The 10,534-nt window shown below is 39.5% G+C and overlaps 1 long non-coding RNA gene across 1 annotated transcript; it reads right to left on the bottom strand.

Moving 5' to 3' along the window:
- Window positions 1-320: 320 nt before the first annotated feature.
- LOC141279540 (uncharacterized) lies at window positions 321-4,714 on the bottom strand. The gene is made up of 2 exons (XR_012333967.1): window positions 2,019-4,714; window positions 321-1,862 (listed from the first exon to the last, which is right to left on the bottom strand). It is a non-coding gene; the product is annotated as an uncharacterized lncRNA (long non-coding RNA).
- Window positions 4,715-10,534: the final 5,820 nt, after the last annotated feature.

Raw genomic sequence — 10,534 nt, 5'->3', positions numbered from 1 at the left:
ATACAGGGCACTTTGGTCTCTGTTATTTATATTAGCCTCATTCTTGGCCCCTTTTCCCTCTCATCTACTTCAAATGATGTTATCTGACTATACTTTTGCCCAGCCCTGTAAGCCATCTTATGTCCTTTCTTCGAACAAGGCAGTGTGGTGGTCACAACTGTCTTCAGACCATACCACCCAGGATAGCAATAGAGGCATACCCAGCTCATAAAATGTTCCACAAAGCGTTCACAGTTCTCCATCTAACTCTTCATAAAAACAAGGCTGAGAGTTCTCCTCCTGTTCCCTCTACCTTATTTCTTCCTTCTCAGCCAATACTGTTTCTTTTTTTTTTTTTAATTACCAAAAATTCTAGTGGTATCTGTGCTGGTTCCTTTCCTAACTCCCAGCTCTGTTTCCCTTCTGGAGGTTACTGCTCTGAGGACCAGATGCCAGGCCACAGCCTCGAGATGTTGGTACACATGTGCCCTCAGGAAAGGGCAGTGACCTCTTCTGTGGAAACTTGCTTCTCACTGTAACATCGTTATGCTACTGCTCTGACAGCATCTGGCCCCGGCCAAGTGACTTCATTTTAAACCATAAATCAGATGCTGTCTCCCCACTAGCATGTAGTCTCAACTGCCCCCTTTTTCCTGTATCCCAGAGGATGCTGGAGGATTCAGGAAGATTCCTCTGTTTCTTGTAGCTTTAGTTTTCCTGGCCCTTCAGAAAAATTTAAGACACCCTAACGACCTGATATGATGTTGACTGAAAGGAGAGTAAGGTCTGCCCCATGCTTAATCCCCACCCTACACACAGGGGCCTTGAGAGAAATAGCAGTATTATCTCTAGAGGGACTCTAACCCATGAATTCCCAATCTGTAGTCTGTGTCAAAGTGAGGAGTGACCCTTGGCAGAGAAGAGAGGAGGAAGAAGAACCTGGCACTTGGAGGAGGTGTTGAGTAGACCATTCAAGATAGGAGGTTACACTACTTCCCTCCTTATTACCTTTTCCATATTTTTTAAAAGGGGTCAGTGTTAAAGAGGCCTCTTCCATGCAAAGGTCAGAAAAGGCCTCTCTGAGAAGATCATATTTAAGCTCTGGTAAACTCATATATAGCTAAAGAATTCTTTGAGGGAAGGTGTTTTTGTTGGGTTTTCCTTTTTTTTTTGATGGTTGGGCCGATAAGAGAATCAAGTCATAATTATTTATTTTCAGTTTTCAATTTTTTTCTTAATAAAGTGCCTATTCATTTCCTTTATCCATATGGAACTAAAAGCTTGCCTTTCGGTAATCTGTAAGCACTCATTGTATAATAGGATGACAACCCTTTGTCTAGTTTTGCAAATACTTTCCCTGGTTGCCATTCGTCTTCTATTTTGACTGATTATAATTTTTTACATAAAAATGTTCAAGCTCAAAATTTATGTCATTTTTATTCCTCTCTTTCCCTCAAACCATGATGCATTTGTGATACCTGTGAAAGGAAAGGGGAAAGGATAGAAATTTGGGTAAGGAGCTGCAGAGTGCATGAAACCCTGAGAAGTCTCAGGCAGGCTGTTGAGGAGACCTGGAGCAAGGATCACCCATTCAGAGGAGTCCTGTGTCAGAGGGTAATAGCTCGGCTAATGGACACCCACCATGCTTGCTGTTGGCTGGGGGCAGCCCAGGGAGATGGAGACCTCAGCCTGAACAATGAGGCAGCTGCAAAGGTGCTGTATCTGCAGACTGTCCACTATGGCCTTCTTCACATCGGGTTCTCTTGAAGGGCGATGTGAACAGGGCACCTCCACAGCCATCACAGTTCACCCCTGGTGTTGGACATGAATCCGTATCCACACATTTCCAGGAAATTTGTCCCACGTGATTTCCACCACTTTTTCTAAAGATAAATTTTCAAAAGAGAGGTGAGTAGGACAAAATACAGTCCTTGCATCTGCAGTTAGCCTTCGGGCCACAACTGATGCTCACACCTCCCTCCTCCGCTGCCAATTCTAAATCCCTTTTGCCCCCAGCCATGCAGCTCTCCGTGGCTTACCTGGAGTTGTGATCCAAACTCTCCTTCTGGAAGGGTCTGCGTTCTTGGTAATCATACTCTTATCAGGCTGGGTTCCGCACACATTCTTTCCATCCGCCGTTGTGTAAAAGCAGTCCCACCTCCTACTGCTGATTAGGATCCTTTGTCCCTTCCAAAATGGTGACTCCTCTTCTTACATGCTGGTTCGTGTGTTTTGAGGGGAGATCTGAGCAGCACACCTCCATGGTCACCCCAAAGAATAATGAGGGAAGTAGTTGTACTCAACAGTAATAAAGAAACCCAGAAAATTACAACTAAATTCACGTGCTACATCAAAGGAGCAGAAGAAAAAGTTGGGAATAGAGTCTTATATACAGGACAATTCATAATATAGTGAACACAGGATTTTAAATTAGCAAGGAAAGGAGGGGAAAAAAATACAACTTAATTTTAATCTAATCTCTGATACAGAAAGAATAGCTTAAACATATACCCCAAAGAAGAAAACAAAATTGACAGGATTGGGATACTCATTTATGAAAAAGAAGTATTTCTCTTGGCCAAAAGAAATGCCATAAATAAATTGAAAGGCAAATTGAAAAAAATATTTTAAAAATGAGTAGACCTGTTTTTAATATTCTTATATAAAAAACTTTTACAATTTTATTTTTTTAAAGCAAGATCTTCTCCAGCTGATGGCTGGTTTGTAGTTTATGATTTCATGTGGCATATCACTACATTCCGTTACTTTGGCTACATTACATAAATAGTTTAACTTGGAGGGTACATCAGGAAGCAACAGTGCTCAAAGCAGGTCATTCTATGGGAGCTTTATTGAGTTTTTCCTTTTTTTTTTTTTTTCCAACGTGCCACAGTGGGCTTTTGGTTACGCCTTCCTTAAACATTCTACAGAATAAAATTATTGAGTCTGTGCTATATGGAGCAGAAACTTGGGTCCTCAATGGCCCATCTGTTTGTGATTAAGAGCAAATTCCAAGTTTGTTCCTGAGGAGCATCTTGGCCGGTCTCTACCCCTCACACATCACTCATCCTGGTGCGGCACGACCATGGTTCTTCTAGTGTTCAAGATGCAGAGAGAATGTTTCCCTTAACCCACTGTCCCCTGCCAGTTACTATTTAAATTTGCACTCTGAATCAACCAGACAGAATAGCTGTACGCCAGATATTGCCAGAGGGGTTTTACACTTTCCTATTTATTCTGCTCACTGTAATTTTAATCTTACTGCTTCTATCCTGCTTTATATTATTTTATTACTCTTTATTGTTGTGATTGATTTTTCTTTTCTAACATATTGCAGTCGTCCAATTTTTTTTTCTTTTCTACAGATTTAAACCTTTGATATCCTGCTTTTACCAGACCCGTGGTTATCTTTCTTTCCTCAGAGTTCTAATTTTATCTGAGTGGGGACATGTAAAAGGAACAGGCATATTATTGGAACAAAAATTAAAATTGCCCATCACTTCCCGCATGAAGCATGTGTACATTTCATTTTTGGCAAGGTGCTAGCTTTGAAAATACCAATGGAGTTATAAGGAGAGAACAGAAAGAAGACACCAGAGGATTGGTAAGCCTCTCTCTCAGCATTCTGCTCGTCTTTAAAATACCAGGGGAGATATGTGTAGATAACAGAAATAGGAATGTATACGGGTGCCAGCCGTGTCCTCTAGCATCTTCTCTCAAGGTCAACTTCGTTCATTATTTATTTTCATGTATTTATTTTTGAATAGGGAATATATTTAGATGGTTCAAAAAATATTAAAAGAAAAGTTTTATTTTTCCTCCACAGTCCGTCATCTGCCTAATTCTCATGACTGCTACTCCCCCAGGACACGTAGCCACTTACACTAGCTTTTCATGTATTCTTACAAAGTCCCTTTATACAGCACAAAGAAATATATATTCCCATTTCTTTAACGTAAAATATACTATCCTGTCTAGGTTTCTGTACTTTTTTTTTCACTTAGCAATATTCCTTGGAGAGCTTTCCCTATCAGTGTATAGTTTCCCACTGTTTATTATGCCTGCATAGGGTTATATGGCAACAGCAATCTACCATTCCTTTATTGATTCCCATATTGATCCACCATTCTCTTATTAATTTGTTCCAACCAATTGCTATTACAAATAATACTACAGTGAATAGATTTATTTATAAGGTCATTTTCCACCAGTATGAATCTATATATAAGTTCCCAGATGTGGGATTACTGGGTCATAGGGTATATGCATTTTTAATTTTCATATTTACAGCAAGATTGCTTTCCTTAGGGATCCTAGCAATTTATACTTCCAACCAACAACGCATCAGTGCTTGTCTCCTACAGCCCACAGCCCCGATGGAGTGTTATCAAATTGCATCCTGTCATATATTTAAAAGCAGTTACTAATTCCATTTCTGTGAATACTTTGCCTATACTGTTTGCTCATTTATCTATTGTTGGTCCTTTTCTTATCAACTTCAAGGAATTCTTTACACGTTTGGGAGAGTAGCCCTTTTCTATAAGATACAGATACTTTTTCTCAGTCTGTCTCTTGCTTTCCTTATGGTGTTTTTGCTCTGTAGATGTTTTATATACATATAAGATTTTGTCAGTCTTTTCCTTTATGACTTCTGGATTTTTATTTTTTTAACATTTTTATTGGAGTATAATTGCTTTATCATGTTGTATTCGTTTCTGCTGTATAACAAACTGAATCAGCTATACGTATACTTATATCCCCATATCCCCTCCCTCTTGTGTCTCCCTCCCACCCTCCCTATCCCACCCCTCTAGGTGGTCACAAAGCACCGAGCTGATCTCCCTTTGCTATGCAGCTGCTTCCCACTAGCTATCTATTTTACATTTGGTAATGTATATATGTCAATGCTACTCTCTCGCTTCGTCCCAGCTTACCCTTCCCCCTCCCCATGTCCTCAAGTCCATTCTCTACGTCTGCGTCTTTATTCCTGTCCTGCCCCTAGGTTCATCAGACCCTTTTTAAAAATATTTTTTCTTTTAAGATTCCATATATATGTGTTGGCACATGGTATTCGTTTTTCTCTTTCTGACTTACTTCACTCTGTATGACAGACTCTAGGTCCATACACCTCACTACAAATAACTCAATTTCATTTCTTTTTAAGGCTGAGTAATATTCCATTGTATATATGTGCCGCACCTTCTTTATTCATTCATCTGTTGATGAACACTTAGGTTGATTCCATGTCCTGGCTATTGTAAATAGAGCTGCAATGAGCATTGTGGTACATGTATCTTTTTGAATTATGGTTTTCTCAGGGTATATGCCCAGTAATGGGATTGCTGGGTCATATGGTAGTTCTATTTTTAGTTTTTTAAGGAACCTCCATACTGTTCTCCATAGTGGCTGTGTCAATTTACATTCCTGCCAACAGTGTAGGAGGGGTCCCTTTTCTCCACACCCTCTCCAGCATTTATCGTTTGTAGAGTTTTTGATGATGGCCATTCTGACCAGTGTGAGGAGATACCTCATTGTAGTTTTCATTTGCATTTCTCTAATGATTAGTGATGTTGAGCATCCTTTCATGTGTGTGTTGGCAATCTGTATGTCTTCTTTGGAGAAATGCCTATTTAGATCTTCTGACTTTTTGGATTGGGTTGTTTGTGGTTTTGGTATTGAGCTGTTTGAGCTGCTTGTATATTTTGGACATTAATCCTTTGTCAGTTGCTTCATTTGCAAGTATTTTCTCCCATTCTGAGGGTTGTCTTTTCATCTTGCTTATGGTTTCCTTTGCTGTGCAAAAGCTTTTAAGTTTCATTAGGTCCTATTTGTTTATTTTTGTTTTTATTTCCATTTCTCTAGGAGCTGGATCAAAAAGGATCTTGCTGTGATTTATGTCAGTGTTCTGCCTATGTTTTCCTCTAAGAGTTTTATAGTGTCTGCCCTTACATTTAGGTCTTTAATCCAGTTGGAGTTTATTTTTGTGTATGGTGTTAGGAAGTGTTCTAATTTCATTTTTTACATGTAGCTGTACAGTTTTCCCAGCACCACTTACTGAAGAGGTTGTCTTTTCTCCATTGTATATTCTTGTCTCCTTTATCATAGATAAGGTGACCATATGTGCATGGGTTTATCTCTGGCCTTTCTATCCTGTCCCATTGATCTATATTTCTGTTTTTGTGCTGGTACCATACTGTCTTGATTACTGTAGTCTGTAGGATAGTCTGAAGTCAGGGAGCCTGATTCTTCCAGCTCTGTTTTTCTTTCACAAGGTTGCTTTGGCTATTCAGGGTCTTTTTTGTTTCCATACAAATTGTGAAATTTTTTGTTCTAGTTCTGTGAAAAATGCCATCGGTAGTTTGATAGGGATTGCATTGAATGTGTAGATTGCTTTGGGTAGTAGAGTCATTTTCACAATGTTGATTCTTCCATTCCAAGAACATGGTATATCTCTCCATCTGTTTGTATCATCTTTAATTTCTTTCCTCAGTGTCTTATGGTTTTCTGCATACAGGTCTTTTGTCTCCTTAGGTAGGTTTTTTCCTAGGTATTTTATTCTTTTTGTTGCAATGGTAAATGGGAGTGTTTCCTTGATTTCACTTTCAGATTTTTCATCATTAGTGTATAGGAATGCCAGAGATTTCTGTGCATTACTTTTGTATCCTGCTACTTTACCAAATTCATTGATTAGCTCTAGTAGTTTTCTGGTAGCATCTTTAGGATTCTCTGTGTGTAGTATCATGTCATCTGCACACAGTGACAGCTTTACTTCTTTTCCGGTTTGGATTCCTTTTATTTCTTTTTCTTCTCTGACTGCTGTGGCTAAAACTTCCAAAACTATGTTGAATAAGAGTGGTGACAGTGGGCAACCTTGTCTTTTTCCTGATCTTAGTGGAAATGGTTTCAGTTTTTCACCATTGAGGATGATGTTGGCTGTGGGTTTGTCATATATGGCCTTTATCATGTTGAGGAAAGTTCCCTCTATGCCTACTTTCTGCAGGGTTTTTATCATAAATGGGTGTTGAATTTTGTCAAAAGCTTTCTCTGCATCTATTGAGATGATCATATGGTTTTTCTCCTTCAATTTGTTAATGTGGTGTATCACATTGATTGATTTGCGTATATTGAAGAATCCTTGCATTCCTGGAATAAACACCACTTGATCATGGTGTATGATCCTTTTAATGTGCTGTTGGATTCTGTTTGCTAGTATTTTCTTGAGGATTTTTGCATCTATGTTCATCAGTGATACTGGCCTGTAGTTTTCTTTCTTTGTTACACCTTTGTCTGGTTTTGGTATCAGGGTGATGGTGGCCTCATAGAATGGGTATGGGAGTGTTCCTCCCTCTGCTATATTTTGGAAGAGTTTGAGAAGGATAGGTGTTAGATCTTCTCTAAATGTTTGATAGAATTCGCCTGTGAAGCCATCTGGTCCTGGGCTTTTGTTCGTTGGAACTTGTCCCTTCAGGTAAGAAAACTGAGGCCACATGCCTAATAGGTGGCTGAGCTGGGATATGAACTCAGGGAACCAGGCTCCAGTGTCTATACTCTTAGCCACTACATGAAATGATCCTCCCTCTTCACCCTAGAGGATGCTCATCCTGCCCCTTTTACAGCTGAGGACACAGAGACCCGCAGCCTATTTCATAGAAGCTCACACAGCTAGTGACGAGGCGGGCCAAAACCAAAAAGCGTTAAGCTCATGTGTCTACTTCCAAGTCTTGTGCTCTCCTACATGGTACACCGCCTCCCTTTGCTATCCTAAAATAAATAAATAATTAATTAAAAATTTTAAAATTTAATTTATTCAGTCACATAAATGACCATGGCAAGAGATTAAGGGTGTGCCTCCCAGATCTTCCCAATCAAACCAGAGGGCCTCTAAGAAACATAAAGGTGCTGTCCCTCTGCCATCTCAGCAGGAGGCAGAGACAGAGAAGGAATTATCTCCAAAAAATCTAGGGATGGCTTTTGTCTACTGAAGTTGATCTCAGTGAGATCCACAGAAAGCCCGTAAAGTTCTTGAGAAAATCGTTCCAGTGGAAACTCTGCCAGCTGGGACTGAAAATGACGGCAAACGTACAAATTAAAGGACGTTGTTTAATACCTCTCACCCACCCCCAAAATCTAGTGGCAGGAAGCAGGATGATACATGCTACCTTTCATGAAAAAGAGAGAGTGACTCAGAGGATGGAACCAAGAGTCACGTAAGATTATTCCCAAGCCTTGAAACCTAATCTAGGAAAAAACAGTTGCCCAACTGGATTTCAGAGCTGTTATGGATCAATGTTTCCTTTTTATCTACCATTGTCTCCCCCTTTTGAACCAGAATGTTTGTAACTATTATCCTACATTTCTCTCACCACTGTAGCCAAGGTATGTTGGGGGGAAAAACTTGTTTCTTTAGTATCACAGGTTCACAGGTTAAGAGAAATCAGACTTCAAGAACTTCACTTAACAGATGACACCCAGGAGCCTTATCTGCATCTGATTTAAATAATGTTTGACAATGAGGCTTTGGACTTTGAGCCGATAATATCATGAAATTCAAACTTAGATGATGAGATTTTTTTTACTCTGAGCAGATGCCATAATAGGATGATACTCCTGGGAACACTGCCCCTAGGAAAGGGGCAAATGTTTGGAAAGGATGTGAATCTTTGGGAATCAGAGGAAGGACTGTGATAGGCAGAATTCTAAGATAGCTTCCACGATTCAAACTTTTGGTATAATTATACCCTGTATAACCCCCTTTCATTGAGTATAGAAGGGACTAAGAAAAGGGGGTGATTAGGTTATTAATCAGTTGACTTCGAGTTCATTAAAAAGAGATTGTCCCCAAGTCTGGCCTAATTAAGTGAACCCTTAAAAGAGTGACTGAGCCATTCCTAAAGGGAGAGGTTCAAAATGAGAGAGATTCTCCTGCTGACTTTGAAAAAGGAGATACCACGCTGTGAACTATGCAAGAGGCTACACGGCAAGGAACTGAGAGCAACGTCTAGGAAGTGAGAATTGTCTCCAGCCTATAGCCACCAAGAGAGCAGGGACTTCAGTACTATAACCACAAGGAACTGAATTCTTCCAACAACCAGTGAGCTTGGAGTAGCACCCTGAGTCTCAAATGAGATCATAGCTCAGGCCAACACCTTGACTTCAGCCTGGTGAGACCCTGCACAGAGGACTCACCTAATGCATACCCAGCCACTTGACCCATGGAAACTGTGAGAGAACACATTTGTGTTGTTCTAAGCTGTTAAATTTGTGATAATTTCTACATAGCAATTGAAAACAAATCAATGACTGTTATACATCTCCAATGCTTCCCTCTTTTAAAAAGTATCTATTTATTTAACAAGTACCTATCTCATCATTTTATGTGGAATTGTGGGAATGACGCAAATTACTCATAGTTTAGTATATGTCTCCATATCAAGAGAGACCACACACAAATAGAAGCATCTGAACCTGAGGTAGATCATAAAATCTTGTACTTTAAGTCTGTTGCTGTGTTTGGATGAGAATTTGGAGTCTTGAAAAGGGTTTAGTGTATTTTGCATGTGGAAGGAACATAAACAATCAGGGCCAGTGTGCAGACTATGGTAGATTGATTGAATTAATGGCCCCAGTTAATAGCTGCCCCATATTTAGTATACCTGTAATCTTATATTCTTCTCCTACTCTGATTTAGGGCTCAGTCAGTTTACTTGCTTTGACCAATGACATATTAGCAACTGTGTCACAAAGAGTGGCTTGAAAGAAGATGCACATTTTCTGATAACCCTTTTGTGTTTCTGCCATGCTACGAGAACATGCCCATGCCAGCCCAATTAAATGAAATAAACCTGGAGGAAACCACGTTTTCCCACCATACCAGTTGAGGCCACCCTAGATCAGTAGTTAGTCAACTCCACAACACATGAGGAAATTTAACTGAGACTGAAAGAAACTTCTAATAAAACCCAGCTTAAATGGTTGACCCAACGTGAGCTAAAAAATGCTTATTATTTTGGGGGTAATTTGTTACACAGCAGAACTGTAGCAGTAGATAAATGACACATCAAGACATAAGCTGCTTAGCATAATCTAGCTGAAGGATACATCTTCCATCCAATTTAAAATTTTTTAGGCACTTGGCATTCCTCACAAAATAGAATATTTCTCACCAAGTAGGCTTGTGAGTCACTCTGATGCAGAATGTGTCAACATAATAGATCCAAGCTATTTTAAGAAAGACCTCACATGTTTAATCCATGATTATCAACTATAAAGATGTAGCACCAATGACACTGTTATGTCTCACTAGAAATTCCATGTGCAGTCAATAAAGAATTCTTCTATCTCAATGAACCTGACTCATTTGGCTCGGCCTGGGAGTTCACAATCTCAACATTCAGATCCCTGAACACAGGAGGAAGCAATTTTAATTATTCATTTCAATTTTTCAATAATTTTCAGAGAGGAGGAATCACCACAGATAAGTTAGGCCATAACTCTATTTTGAAATGTGTTTGTTCTCCTTTAGGTTTGTCTAAGATAGCCCTGTGTTACACATTCA

The sequence above is a fragment of the Tursiops truncatus genome, chromosome 9, assembly GCF_011762595.2.
Source record: "Tursiops truncatus isolate mTurTru1 chromosome 9, mTurTru1.mat.Y, whole genome shotgun sequence".
Lineage (NCBI taxonomy): Eukaryota > Metazoa > Chordata > Mammalia > Artiodactyla > Delphinidae > Tursiops > Tursiops truncatus.
The sequence above is the reverse complement of the archived record's forward strand: the minus strand, read 5'-3'. Positions and strand labels throughout refer to the sequence as shown.